The following is a 14534-nucleotide window of genomic DNA, read 5'->3' on the forward strand; positions in this document are numbered from 1 at the left end:
CAAAACACTCTCCGACATAAATCACAGCAGGATCCTCCAAGACCCACCTCCCAGAATATTGGAAATAAAAGCAAAAATAAACGAATGGGACCTAATTAAAATCAAAAGCTTCTGCACAGCAAGGAAACTATAAGTAAGGTGAAAAGATAGCCTTCAGAATGGGAGAAAATAATAGCAAATGAAGCAACTGATAAAGGATTAACCTCCAAAATATACAAGCAGCTCCTGCAGCTCAATTCCAGAAAAATAAATGACCCAATCAAAAAATGGGCCAAAGAACTAAACAGACATTTCTCCAAAGAAGACATAAAGATGGCCAACAAACACATGAAAAAATGCTCAACATCCCTCATAATCAGAGAAATGCAAATCAAAACCACAATGAGATACCATTTCACATCAGTCAGAATGGCTGCTATCCAAAAGTCTACATGCAATAAATGCTGGAGAGGGTGTGGAGAGAAGGGAACCCTCTTACACTGTTGGTGGGAATGCAAACTAGTACAGCCACTATGGAGAACAGTGTGGAGATTCCTCAGAAAACTGGAAATAGAACTGCCATATGATCCAGCAATCGCACTTCTGGGCATACACACCGAGGAAACCAGAATTGAAAGAGACACATGTACTCCAATGTTCATCGCAGCACTGTTTATAATAGCCAGGACATGGAAGCAACTTAGATGTCCATCTGCAGACGAATGGATAAGAAAGCTTTGGTACATATACACAATGGAGTATTACTCAGCCCTTAAAAAGAATACATTTGAATCAGTTCTAATGAGGTGGATGAAACTGGAGCCTATTATACAGAATGAAGTAAGACAGAAAGAAACGCACCAATACAGTATACTAACACATATATATGGAATTTAGAAAGATGGAAATATAACCCTGTATACGAGACAGCAAAAGAGACACAGTTGTATCGAACAGTCTTTGGGACTTTGTGGGAGAGGGTGAGGGTGGGATGATTTGAGAAAAGGACACTGAAAAATGTATGTTGTCATATGTGAAATGAATCAGCAGTTCAGGGTCAATGCATGTTACAGGATACTCGGGGCTGGTGTGCGGGGATGACCCAGAGGGAGGATAAAGGGAGGAGGGAGGTGAGAGGGGGTTTCAGGAGGGGGCACTCATGTACACCTGGGGCAAATTCATGTCAATGTAGGGCAAAACCAACCAATATAATATTGTAAAATAAAAAAAAAATAAATTAAAAAAAATAAAATAAAATAAAAACTCATTCGATTAAAAATAAATAAATAAAATTGATGTGTAGTTGAAAAAAAAAATTTCATTTAGCAGGCACAGTTGTAAAGCAAAATTCCCTCAGCTATTTTCCCTGGGAATTCAGTGTCCTTGATTATACAAATGAAGAGGCTAGGGTATGGAAGAGAAGGAATTTGTCATTGCTCACTGCCCAAGTTCATGGGAAATTCAGTACTAGAACTGCACAGGTAGTTGCCTAACCCACTGCAATATTATTATTTTTACTATTTCTAAAGGTTTTATTATAGCCAATGCCTACCTCACAAAGTAATAAAGTGTACTTGTAGAGATGTTGCTGACAAAGGTCTGTATAGTCAAAGCTATGTTTTTTTGAATAGTTATGTATGGATGTTGGACCATAAAGAACGCTGAGCACCTAAGAATTACTGCTTTTGAATTTTAGTGATGGAGAAGACTCTTGAGAGTCTCCTGGACTGGAAGAAGATTAAACCAGTCAATCTTTAAGATAATCAACCCTGAATATACATTGGAAGGACTGATGCTGAAGCTGAAGCTCTAATACTTTGATCACCTTATGCAAAGAGCTGACTCACTGGAAAGACTCTGATGCTAGGAAAGACTGAGGGCAGGAGGAAAAGAGGGTAACAGAGGATGAGATGGTGTGATGGCATCATTGACTCAATGGACATAAGTTTGAACAAATTCTGGAAAGTAGTGAAGGACAGGGAAGCCTGTAGTGCTTCAGTTCATGGGATCACAGAGAGTCAGACACAGCTTAGCAACTGAACAACAGCAACAACACAGAGATGTTCACTGTTGCATATTTGCCTCAAACCTGAAAAGTGATTTTTCTTACATGCATTTTCAAAAAATGACACTAGATAGTAAATGACAATACTGAGTCTCCTCTGTATATTATGAGACAAAAAATAATAATAATTTAAAATACAATACAAGCAGCCAAATAAAACAGCTATAGCTAAGTAGGTAGAAATATAAAGTTAAATTAATATGTATCCATGTATATATAAAATATATCATCTCATTTTTTCCAAAGGAGTTTAAAAATAATATATTATCAATTTATGTCCCTAGAACACTGGAAAATATATAAGGAATATATTTTCCAGATAATCTTTTACCCAAAATATAACATTTCTCTGATATACAATTATTGAAAAGACCACATAATGTTAAGCAAAGTGCCTCCACTTTCCTTTGGTGACATCAGACAGGATAAAAACCTCATTGAGATTTGGGTTTAGCAACCATAAAAGTTGGTGCGTGTGTGTGTGTGTGTGTGTGTGTGTGTGTGTGTGTGTGTGTTTGTGTGTTGGGTAGGGAGGGTGAATTGATCACTTCTGTAAACACTATCAGAATGAAGACAAATTTACTAAGTCATTTTTATTCATTTAATAAACAGTTCCCATATGAACCAGCAGTTCCATTTCTGGGTATGTATTTGATAGAAATAAAAACACTACTTTGAAAAGACACATGTGCCCCAATGTTCATAGCACCATTATTAACAATTGCCAATATATAGAAGCAAACTAAATGTGCAGCAACAAATGAATGGATAAAACATATCCAAGTGTATATAATAAAACACTACTCAGCCATAAAATAGAATGGAATTTTGCATTTGCAGCAACATGGATGGACATGGAGGGCGTTGCACTAAGTGAAATCATATATAGAAAGACAATCATATAAAGAAAGACAAATACTGCATGATATCATTATATGTAGGATGTAAAACATGCAATAAACTAGTGAATATTAAAAAAAAGAAACTGATTCATAAGGAAAGAACTAGTTGTTACAAGTGGAAAGAGGAAAGGGGAGGGGAGGCAACATAGATATGAGGAAGTGGGAAGTACAAAGTATTGAGTGTCAGATAGGCTCAAGGATGTACTGTACATCACAGGGGATATATCTAATATTTTGTAATAACTGTAAATGGACAATAGCTTTTAAATTTTTATAATTTTTTTTATTTTAAAAATTGTACCCAATATGAGTTATTATGGGCTTCCCTGGTGCTCAAACAGTAGAGAATCTTCCCATAATGCAGGACATCTGGGTTCAATCCCAGGGTTGGAAAGATCCCCTGGAAGGGAATGGCTATCCACTCCAGGATTCCTGCTTGGAGAATTCCATGAACAGAGGAGCCTGATAGGCTTCAGTTCATGTGGTCACAAAGAATTGATCATAACTGAGCAACTAATACACAAAGAATTATTAAGCAGCCAGTATTGCAAAGGTTGTGAAGAAGAATTGAAGAGCTTGATGAAAGTGAAAGAGGAGAGTGAAAAAGTTGACTTAAAGCTCAGCATTCAGAAAGCTAAGATCATGGCATCTGATCCCATCACTTTATGGTAAATAGATGGCGAAACAGTGGAAACATTGTCAGACTTTATTTTTCTGGGCTCCAAAATCACTGCAGATGGTGATTGCAGCCATGAAATTAAAAAGATGCTTACTCCTTGGAAAGAAAGTTGTGACCAACTTAGGCAGCATATTATAAAGCAGAGACATTACTTTGCCAACAAAGGTCTATCTAGTCAAGGCTATGGTTTTTCCAGTAGTCATGCATGGATGTGAGCGTTGGACTGTAAAGAAAGCTGAGTGCAGAAGAATTGATATTTTTGAACTGTGGTGTTGGAGAAGATTCTTGAGAGTCCCTTGGACTTCAAGGAGATTCAACCAGTCCATCCTAAAGGAGATCAGTCCTGGGTGTTCATTGGAAGGACTGAAGTTAAAGCTGAAACTCCAATACTTTGGCCACCTGATGCGAAGAGCTGACTCATTTGAAAAGACCCTGATGTTGGGAAGGATTGAGGGCAGGAGGAGAAGGGGACAACAGAGGATGAGATGGTTGGACGGCATCACCGACTCAATGGACATGGGTTTGGGTAGACTCCTAGAGTTGGTGATGGACAGGGAGGTCTGATGTGCTGCGTTTCTTGGCGTCGCAAAGAGTCGGACAGGACTGAGCGACTGAACTGAACTGAATTGCAAAGGTGGTTTTCTAGCCCCTTCTAATACATCACTGGAAAAGACTCATGCTGTGAGGGATTGGGGGCAGGAGAAGAAGGGGACGACAGAGAATGAGATGGCTGGATGGCATCACCGACTCGATGGACATGAGTTTGAGTGAACTCCGGAAGTTGGTGATGGACAGGGAGGCCTGGCGTGCTGTGGTTCATGGGGTCGCAAAGAGTCGGACACGACTGAACAACTGAACTGAACTGAATACATCAGTAATGAAAAAAACAGAAATCTGTCTTTATGTGCCTACATTCTACCGGGAAGCACATTGCATAGTCAGATTCCAGTTCTTATTTTATGAGGTCAACTAAATATCTTTCAGTAGATTTCTCCTGTTAGTCTGCCCTTGTATTTCTATTTGATACATGTGTGCTGTGCTGTGCTCAGTCATGTCCGACTCCTTGCAACCCAAAGGACTATAGCCCACCAGGCTCATTTGGTACATAGGAAATGACAAAAACACATTAAAAAGGAAAGGGAAAAACACAGAACAGTCTCTTTAGCTTCATTTCATTCTTTATATCCCTTAAGGTTATATAACTTGATCTTTATCTTTTAAACATGGAAAAGTCATGTAGGTGATATTGAAATTACTACAACAACTATAAATATCCATAGCATTAACTCTTCTTTCTAGTGTCTGACTGCCATGCTTCCTGTAATATCAAGGATTACAAACTTAAAAATATTTAAAATAAGAAGTAATCAGTATTAGAGATACAAAATTAAGTTTCTTGAACATATTAAACCAGGTAAATTCCAGATGACAATAAAAACATACTTTTTAGAACTACCAAATTGAATAATGAGAACGACTTCTTAATCCACATTTTCCTTAGTATAGAAAATATAATAAATCTATACAATCTAAGTTGATTTTCCACAAATCATTTTTTTAAAATCTGTGAATGGAATAACTATATTCAATACTTTTTTAAGCTCGAAGACTATCTCCATGCCAAGTTGAATGTCTTTCTCATTACTAATAAAAAAAATGTTAGTTACAGGAAGTGTCTCAATCAAGTTTAACAGAATAAATAATCGTACAATTGAGGAATATATTATAAAAATATATTACCAGGATTTTACTGGTTCTATACCTTATGAATATTTCTGTATTAATAGTAGCAGAAGAAGCAGTAGGTTTAGATGTAGTAGTACCATAAAGTAATAAAATCAAGTAAATTTCAATCCCCACTTGAATGTAGAAACCTAAAAATACTCACTGAGTCAGAAAGACAGAAATTTTTGCTTGGACTGAACAAATCAGATAGATAGTTATAAAGCAGACTTTTACAGAGGAGGGATCAATGAAGATCAAATATATTAACAAAGTTGAACATAGGTCCTATTCCATCTTCAGCCGGTACTAATCTGCACATGTATAATGTGAAACCATACTATTCTCAGAAATCATATGGAACTGGGAGTCATATAGATTCTTACAAGGTAGACTAGAGAGATTGTATTAAATTCATGGTTGAATGTCTTATTTTACACCTTAGGAGTGGGGTGACACTAGTCCTAGATTAAAGTTTATTATAATATTTATCTGAATAAAATTAACCACATTTCAAAGCAAGTAAGCTGATCTGTAAATTACTCAACTGTCTGCCAGAACAAAGTAAGAATGTTTAACAGGTTAAAAAAAACAAAAAATACAACATTCAACAATGTAAACTTTATAAATCTGGCATCCAATAAATTATTATCAAATATGAAAAAAGTAGGAATATTTAAATCATAACTAGGAAAAATAAGCCAGTAGAAACAAACTGCAACATGACTGGGAGATGATAGACTTAGTAGGTAAGGTCATTAACTTTACAGCTACAAAAATACTCAATATGTACACAAATGTAAAGATAAGCATGAACATAATAAAAAAAGGATGAGAAGATATTAACAAAATAGCAAAAATCTAAGAATGAAAAATATGTCTTAAAGGAAAATTTCACTAGATTGGATTAGCAGGATTAGATACTACAAAACAAAATATCAGCAAACTCAGAAAGCAACAGAAACTATCAAAAATGGAAGTTACCCTGAAAAATGATAATTAAAAAATAAGTAGCACTGCAGTGATACATGCAAAATATTAAGGAATATAGCATACGTGTAATCAAAGTTATGGATATGGAGCACACAAAATAACATTTAAATATAATACCTTTTTAATTTGATAAAAAGTACAAGTCTGTAGACTCAAGAGAACCAAAAATCACAAGCAAATTGAACTCAGGGAAATATAATAACAAGATATTCCATAATTGAGTTGTTTCACTATCACCGCCAAAGAGAAAAACAGCAAGAGAAAAAAAAAGGTTTACAACCTACAGAAACAAATATAAATATTATCATAGACTTTGTGTAAGGAATTATGTAAGCCAAAAGGTAATGTCATCCCAAAAATTGCTGTGAAAACAACAATCAAAAACTATGGTATGGAGCTCTACGTTTAGCAAAAATATATTTTAATAAGTCAGGAAAGGGACTTATAATTTCTGTGGAATATCTAAAACTAGGAACTAAAGAGTGTCTTGATGAAGGTGAAAAAGGAGAGTGAAAAAGCAGCTTAAAGCTCAACATCCATAAAATGAAGGTAATGGCATCCGGTCCCATCACTTCATGGCAAATAGATGGGGAAACAATGGAAACAGTGACAGACTTTATTTTCTCACTGCACACAGTGATTGCAGCCATGAAATTAAAAGACAGTTTCTCCTTGGAAGAGAAGCTGTGACAAACCTAGGCAGCATATAAAAAGCAGAGACATTACTTTGCCAACAAATACCCATCTAGTCAAAGCTGTCAGAGAAGGCAATGGCAACCCACTCCAGTACTCTTGCCTGGAAAATCCCATGGACGGAAGAGCCTGGTGGGCTGCAGTCCATGGGGTGGCTAAGAGTCGGGCACGACTGAAGTGACTTAGCAGCAGCAGTAGCAGTCAAAGCTATGGTTTTTCCAATAGTCATGTACAGATGTGAGAGTTAGACCATAAAGAAGGCTGAGCACCAAAGAATTGATGCTTTTGAACTGTGGTGTTGGAGAAGACTCTTGAGAGTCCCTTGGACTGCAAGGATATCAAACCAGTCAATCCTAAAGGAAATCAGTCCTAATGAATATTCATTAGAAGGACTGATGCTGAAGCTAAAGCTCAATAATTTGGCCACCTGATGTGAAGAGCTGACTTTTTGGAAAAGACCCTGCTGCTGGGAAAGATAAAAGTCAGGAGAAGAATGGGATGACAGAGGACAAGATAGTTGGATGACATCATTGACTCACTGGACATGAGTTTGAGCAAGCTCTGAGAGATGGCAAAGGGAAGGGAAGCCTGGTGTGCTGCAGTCCACGGGGTTGCAAAGAGTCAGAGAAGACTGAGGGACTGAACAGCAATGATAATCTACAACTAGAAAGAGCATTGTTTCCAATTTTATAGAAACAAACAAAGTAGCTAGGCAAAATATGTGAAAGTGAAAGTGAAGTTGCACAGTCGTGGGTGACTCTTCCTGACCTCATGGACTGTAATCTTCAGGCTCCTCCATCCATGGGATTTTCCAGGCAAGAGTACTGGAGTGGGTTGCCATTTAAATTTATCACTTTTCTTCAACCCACCAGAGACCTGAGTGTGCAGGGCAAAAACTGACTGAAATCTATGGAATCTGAAATCTCTGAAACCAACTCAAATCTGCAAAAAGAGAAAGGCTATGATTATGTGGGCAGAAGCAGTCTGACAATGATGAGAATTGATGAAAAAAAATGAAAGTTGTTAAAGAACTAGCAAAGGCTAAAGGTGGTTCAGCAGAATAGAGAATCCATGGGGGATATAAATGCACCCAGTTACATGCTTCTCACTGTGAACTTCAGTGGGAGCTCACCAAACAATTGATAAGAAACTTGAGAAAACATCCCTTGTAGTAAAGGCCAAGGGAAGACCAGCTGCTGCCGGAAACATGATACAATTCCTTATCTCCTACTTCTAATAGAGAAGCAAATCTGTAAATTGGAGGTGAAGGTCAACAAACAATGTCACCCTTAAGATAGTGGAAGTAAATAGACACACATTTTCTACCTGGGGAAAGGACAGGAACGCATGCTGTACTCAGAAGTACAGGAGGAGCAGGCCACACTCTCAAGACTCTGGTAAAGAGCGGTTGCCCAAGACTGAGACTTAGTAACTGAGAATGTGTTTACCCCATAATACAACAACTAACTACCAGTCTAACCAAATTAAAACCAATCAGCAGTAAAATACTCCTAGAGAGAAATCTTCTCCAAAACAGAGCAGAAAGGAAAGACCTAAAAATGAATGTGGAACATGAAGCAAAAGAAAATCTCTGACAAATGAATTCCCATTCTAAATGGAAGTAGTCACTAAAGGAATTTAAAGCCTATGGGCTTTGAGGGTAACCATAGAAACAACAATATCCAACAATTCACCTTTACTCCTGAACAAATTAACCTCAAACCTCACAGGAAAAGTCTAGCACAAGGAAATATATGAAGGTATGTTTATTTCAAAGCACAAATCTTGTTTACTTCAGTTTTTATTGTCTTATATATAATCTTTCCTATTGAAAAAATATATGTAATGTGCATCAAAAAAATCAAGAAATAAAAACATTCCGAAAGATACAGCAATCAAAAGAAACACTCAGATATAGCAAGGAATTTAAAATAGCCGTGATTAATATGCAAAAGCTTTAGTGTGAAAGGTAGCAACATGCATGATAATACAAGTAATTTCAGCCTAGAGTTGGAAACTATAATGCAAACTATAAATAGAGAGAGGACAAGAAGAAAGACTAGAGTTTCATAGATGAAAGCAATGTAATGAGCTATGAAAAAAACTAATGTATTTTAAGATTGGTCTTTAAAGTTTACCAAAACTGAAATATAAGAAAAAATGAATTAAAAAATCAGAAATGAGATCCAGAAGTGTGAAACAATATCAAACACACTTCATGCGTGCATGCTAATTCTTTTCAGTCATGTCTGACTCTTTGTGACACTATGGTCTGTAGCTTGCAGAGCTTCTCTGTCCATGGGATTTTCCAGGCAAGAATACTAGAGTGGGTTGCCACGCCCTCCTCCAAGGCATAATCCCCACGCAGGGATGGAACCCATGTCTCCTGTGGCTCCTGCATTACAGGTGAATTCTTTACTGCTGAGCCACCAAGGAAGCCCACCAAACAATCTAATTATATCTAACTGAAATACCAGAGGAGTAGAGACAGAAAAAAATATAGAAATGTTTATGGAAATAATGGTAAAGATTTTTTCAAAATCTATGACAGTCTTCAAACTTACAGGACAAAAACTCAGATCAGAGAACAAACATCCAGCATGATAAAAACATGTACACACACACACACACACACACTTACAACCCTAAGCATGTCAGGCTGAAACTGTCACAAAAGACAAAGAAAAAATCTTGAAGTAAGAGAAAATATAAGCATTGCATACAAAGAAAGTAATTACAGAAATTTCTTGTCAAAAATCATCTACAATGGAAGTAAATGAAGTGATTTCCTTAAAGTGCTGAAATAAAATATATTACAACAAAAATTCTAAACTGAGTGAATATATCTCTTGGAAATAAAGGAAAAAATCAATATTTTATCATACAAAAAAAGGAAAAAATTTATCAGCAGAACTGCCTAAGAAAGGATCATTGTGAGCTGCAGGGCCTTGGGCAGAGCTAGAGGCTGATAACAAGATCCCCCTCCGCTGAGCTGATGACCTTTCTACAGCCAGGAGCCAATGGCTAGGGAAAAAGCCAAACCCTGTGAGCTGGACCAGAAGAAATACAGTGTTGATGACAATGTGAAAATCATCTGCCTGGGAGACAGCACTGTGGGCAAGTCCAAACTCATGGAGAGATTTCTCATGGATTGATTTCAGTCCCAGCAGCTGTCCACATACACCCTGACCCTGTACAAGCACACGGCCAAGTAGATGGCAAGACTATCCTTGTGGACTTTTGGGACACAGCAGGCCAAGAGTGGTTCCAAAGCAAGCATACCTCCTGCTACCACAAGGCCCATGCCTGCATCATGGTATTTGATGTACAGAGGAAAATCACATACAAGAACTTGAGCACCCGGTATACAGAGCTTTGGGAGTTCAGGCCAGAGATTCTATGCATTGTGATGGCCAGTAAAATCTATGCAGACATGAAAATGGCCCAACAAAGTTTCACTTTTGCAGGAAATTCTCCTTGCTCCTGTACTTTGTCTCAGCTGCTGATGTTACCAATGTTGTGAAGCTCTTTAATGATGCAATTTGATTAGCTGTGTCTTACAAACAGAGCACCAGGACTTCATGGACAAGGTTTTGCAGGAGCTTGAGAACATGGACTTGGAGCAGGAGGAGGATATGCCAGACAAAGAGCAGCATGGCTGCATCCAGAGTCCATCTCCTTCCTGAGTCACAGGAGTCCTTTCCATGGCCCACCTGGTGGTGAAGGGCAGTTCAGAAGACTCCTCCCTCAACAGTCCTTCAGCTCTCAGTTGAGACACTCTTCCAGGCCATCCCTTGCTATACCTCCTAAAAACCCAGTTGTCCCATTTGACCCCCTCACAACCTTATTTCCATGGCCCGTGAAATATGACCTTTACATATGGTTCCCTCCCCTGTGGGTTGGGGTCAGTACACAGTACTAAGAGGTTTAAGGCCCATACCAGACCCTGAAGCCAAATTAGGGATGGAACCTTCAGGTCATGTGGGACAGTAAAGAGAATCAGGGAATATTTGTGTGTGTCTCATAAATAAAAGGATATTTAGGTGTCTTCCACCCCCACCCCCCAACCCTCCTCCGAGAACTAATGTCAGGGCCTATTCATTGCATTTTCACCAAAGGGATGATTTTTCATTACTGATTTTTCTCCTCTTCAGGCTCCCAACTAAACCAATAATTTTAAGAAAATGATTTTGAGCAGAGAGCTGTTTATTCCACAAGTTTTTCTTGAGCTTTTCTGTATATGGCCAGTACTTTGATGAACAGTGAGGCCAAAACCACAGGCCCAAGTTTGTTGTTAACATCAAGTAAAAGCAGGTGACCGCTCTTGCCATACACAGAAATACACAATGTTGTGAACATCAAGGGTCAATACAGCCACATCACAAGGCATTGCATTATAAGAAATTGACTTTAGGAAGCTCCATTTAAAACCCATATTTCAACATAGGAGACTTTTCTTCATTTTTCTAAGGACTAGTGTGGACACTGTACATCCTTGGGTGGCAAGGGCTGCTAAGAACTGTCATGCTGCCTTTTCCATTTATTTCCAGGACTTGTTGCTCACTAGAATGCTTTTATGATCTTATACATCATTTCCATTAATTTTTTAAATTTACAATAAAGTTTGAATTACATAAAAAAAGAAAGGATACTTGTGATTTTTCAAACAGGATGAATACAATATTAATCAAAAAAGTATATCTACATGAAATTTGAAGAGCATTAGAAACAGAATAAACTTTAATTTTCTTGTTTTTTCATTGTTCTAAAATATAACTTTCTGTTTAAAACCAAAACAGTGGGCAATATCATGTTTTCATCTATTAAAGATGACATGGATTGTCTACATAGAGTATCTCAAAAAAAATCTAAGAAATAAAAGTTTCTAGAATACATGAGTTTAACAAGATTGCAGAATACAAATTTGATAATCAAAAGTCAAAAAATGAAGCATCTCCCTGATTTGGTGTCTGAGAATCTTGACTGGTCTTGCAATTGGGTTCATTGCTTTATTTGATAATATTTCCAGAGAAAACAATACATGATTAATCAAAAGGAACCAAAACAAAAGTGTGATAATGCTCTATTGCTTAAATGTTGGTTTTAAGCATAAGTAAACATATAAAGAACTGTAACTAATGCACAAAAACAATTACTTTCTGAATTATTTCATGAGTATTGTAGACAGAGTTTATTGTAAATGGTGAATAGTCATATTTTACCATAGAAAAATGATGTAGAAGAATTGATCTTAATAATTATTTCATGACATTAGGTTCCCTATGTTCAAATAAGCTACATCTTGAAATATAAGCAATTTACAATTTTAGGTAATATTAATAGAGATAAATTGAAATAAGTTGTGTTTGATTTAAAGTATTAACAACAAAAAAAAGAATAGAAGAGTTTTGCTATTTAATCTTAGATGTAATTCAAAATAACTAATGATGGGCTTTGAGAACTGTAAGACATAGCTATCCCAGGCTCCATATGCATTGTTAGTACAGCCATAAGTGAGTGTGTAGTCCCACTTTACACTAGTAAGGTACATTCTGGAACTGTGTTCTGTTCTGTTCTTTGAACTTCCAGTTCAGTTCAGTCACTCAGTAGTGTCCGACTCTTTGTGACCCCATGAACTGCAGCATGCCAGACCTCCCTGTCCATCACCAACTTCCAGAGTCCACCCAAAACCATGTCCACTGAGTCGGTGATGCCATCCAGCCATCTCCTCTGTCATCCCCTTTTCCTCCTGCCCTCAAACTTTCCCAGCATCAGGATCTTTTCAAATGAGTCAGCTCTTTGCATCAGGTAGGCAAAGTATTGGAGTTTCAGCTTCCACATCAGTCCTTCCAATGAACAGCCAGGACTGACCTCTTTTAGGATGGACTGGTTGGATCTCCTTGAAGTCCAAGGGACTCTCAAGAGTCTTCTCCAACACCACAGTTCAAAAGCATCAATTCCTCAGCACTCAGCTTTCTTTATAGTCCAACTGTCACAACCATATATGACCACTGGAAAAACCATAGCCTTGGCTAGACAGACCTTTGTTGGCAAAGTAATGTCTCTGCTTTTTAATATGCTGTCTAGGTTGGTCATAACTTTCCTTCCAAGGAGTAAGCATCTTTTAATTTCATGGCTACAATCAGCATCTGCAGTGATTTTGGAGCCCAGAAAAATAAAGTCAGCCACTATTTCCACTGTTTCCCCATCTACTTGCCATGAAGGGATGGGACAAGAAGGCATGATGTTAGTTTTCTGAATGTTGGGCTTTAAGACAAATTTTTCACTCTCCTCTTTCACTTTCATCAAGAGGCTCTTTAGTTCTCTTCATTTTCTGCCATAAGAGTAACTAAATCAAAGTAAGACACACCCAAGATTTTATGAAATGGTTGCTAAAGAATCTCAGTATTTCACCATGAAAATGAAAACGGTTGAAAAAATTTGGCCTGGAAACAAAATTTAACAAGAACAAAATAGCTAATTTAAATATAATTATTCAATTACTAATTAATTGAATAGCAACCATTTGAGAGTCACTGTACTAGGCACTAGAGATGGTTATATCAAGAATCATGAGTTCCGGACTTTCATGGATTTTATAAGTCAATTGAAATAGAATACAAAAAAAGTAAACATATTCATGAATAAAAACATTTCAGATGGTGATAAAAGCTATGAGAAAAATAAAACATAGTCTTATACAAGGTAAATCAGTGTGGCAACTTTAGATCAAATGCTTAGCAAATCTGAACATCTGAGCTAAGATGTAAATCGCAAGGAGATGCCTTGTAAAAATCAAGGGGACTAGCATTCCCAGCTGAGAGGAGATAGTCAATGAAAGTCCTACTTTTGGTGTAATGGAGCTTGACTTGTTTGAGCAATTAAAAGATAGTGTGACTGGAATGCCGTAGAGATAGATTATGTCAGAGAGGTAAGAAGGGGCTTTGAAGGAAAAGGTAATGAATAGCTTTTATTCTATATTCAGTGGGAATCAGAAGTAATTGTGGAGTAATTAGGTAGAAAAATAATCTGATTTGTTATTTAAAAGATTATTCTGGCTGCTGTTTGCATATATATTTTAGAGGTATTCCACCAAAGCTAGTATATACACAGTATTCCTAGTAAATCAGAACATATGCTATTCCTAGGTATAGCAAATATATTTTGCTTGTCTACTATTTTCCATTGTTTTTCTCTTCATTTCTTGAAAAAAAAAATATTGTTCAAATATCTACCCCTTCTCATGGAGCCCTGAGATGTTGACTCAGTTCTGCTCAAAGAGGCTTGATTTTTCTAAGGTCATTACCATTCTTCTTAAGAGGAGTTATTTCAGAAAGGGGTATTTTGGCCAAGAGACTCTGAGAGACGTTTGTCTGGCAATTCTGAGAAATTATTCAAGTGACTTTTTCTCTTCATTCCTATGCTACATGAACATATCATCTCACTATAAGCCTGAAGCTGACACACGGAATAGATCAGAGCCAAGGGATTATCAGCAAAA

General features: G+C 37.1%; 1 pseudogene; it reads left to right on the forward strand.

Annotated features, from left to right (window-relative positions):
- Positions 1-10053: 10053 nt before the first annotated feature.
- On the forward strand, positions 10054-10719 carry LOC129561062 (rab-like protein 2A pseudogene; annotated as a pseudogene).
- The last annotated feature ends 3815 nt before the right edge of the window (positions 10720-14534 follow it).

This window comes from Moschus berezovskii, chromosome 10 (genome assembly GCF_049115385.1).
Source record: "Moschus berezovskii isolate FMDL1 chromosome 10, NW_MosBer_1.0, whole genome shotgun sequence".
NCBI classification, from domain to species: Eukaryota; Metazoa; Chordata; class Mammalia; order Artiodactyla; family Moschidae; genus Moschus; species Moschus berezovskii.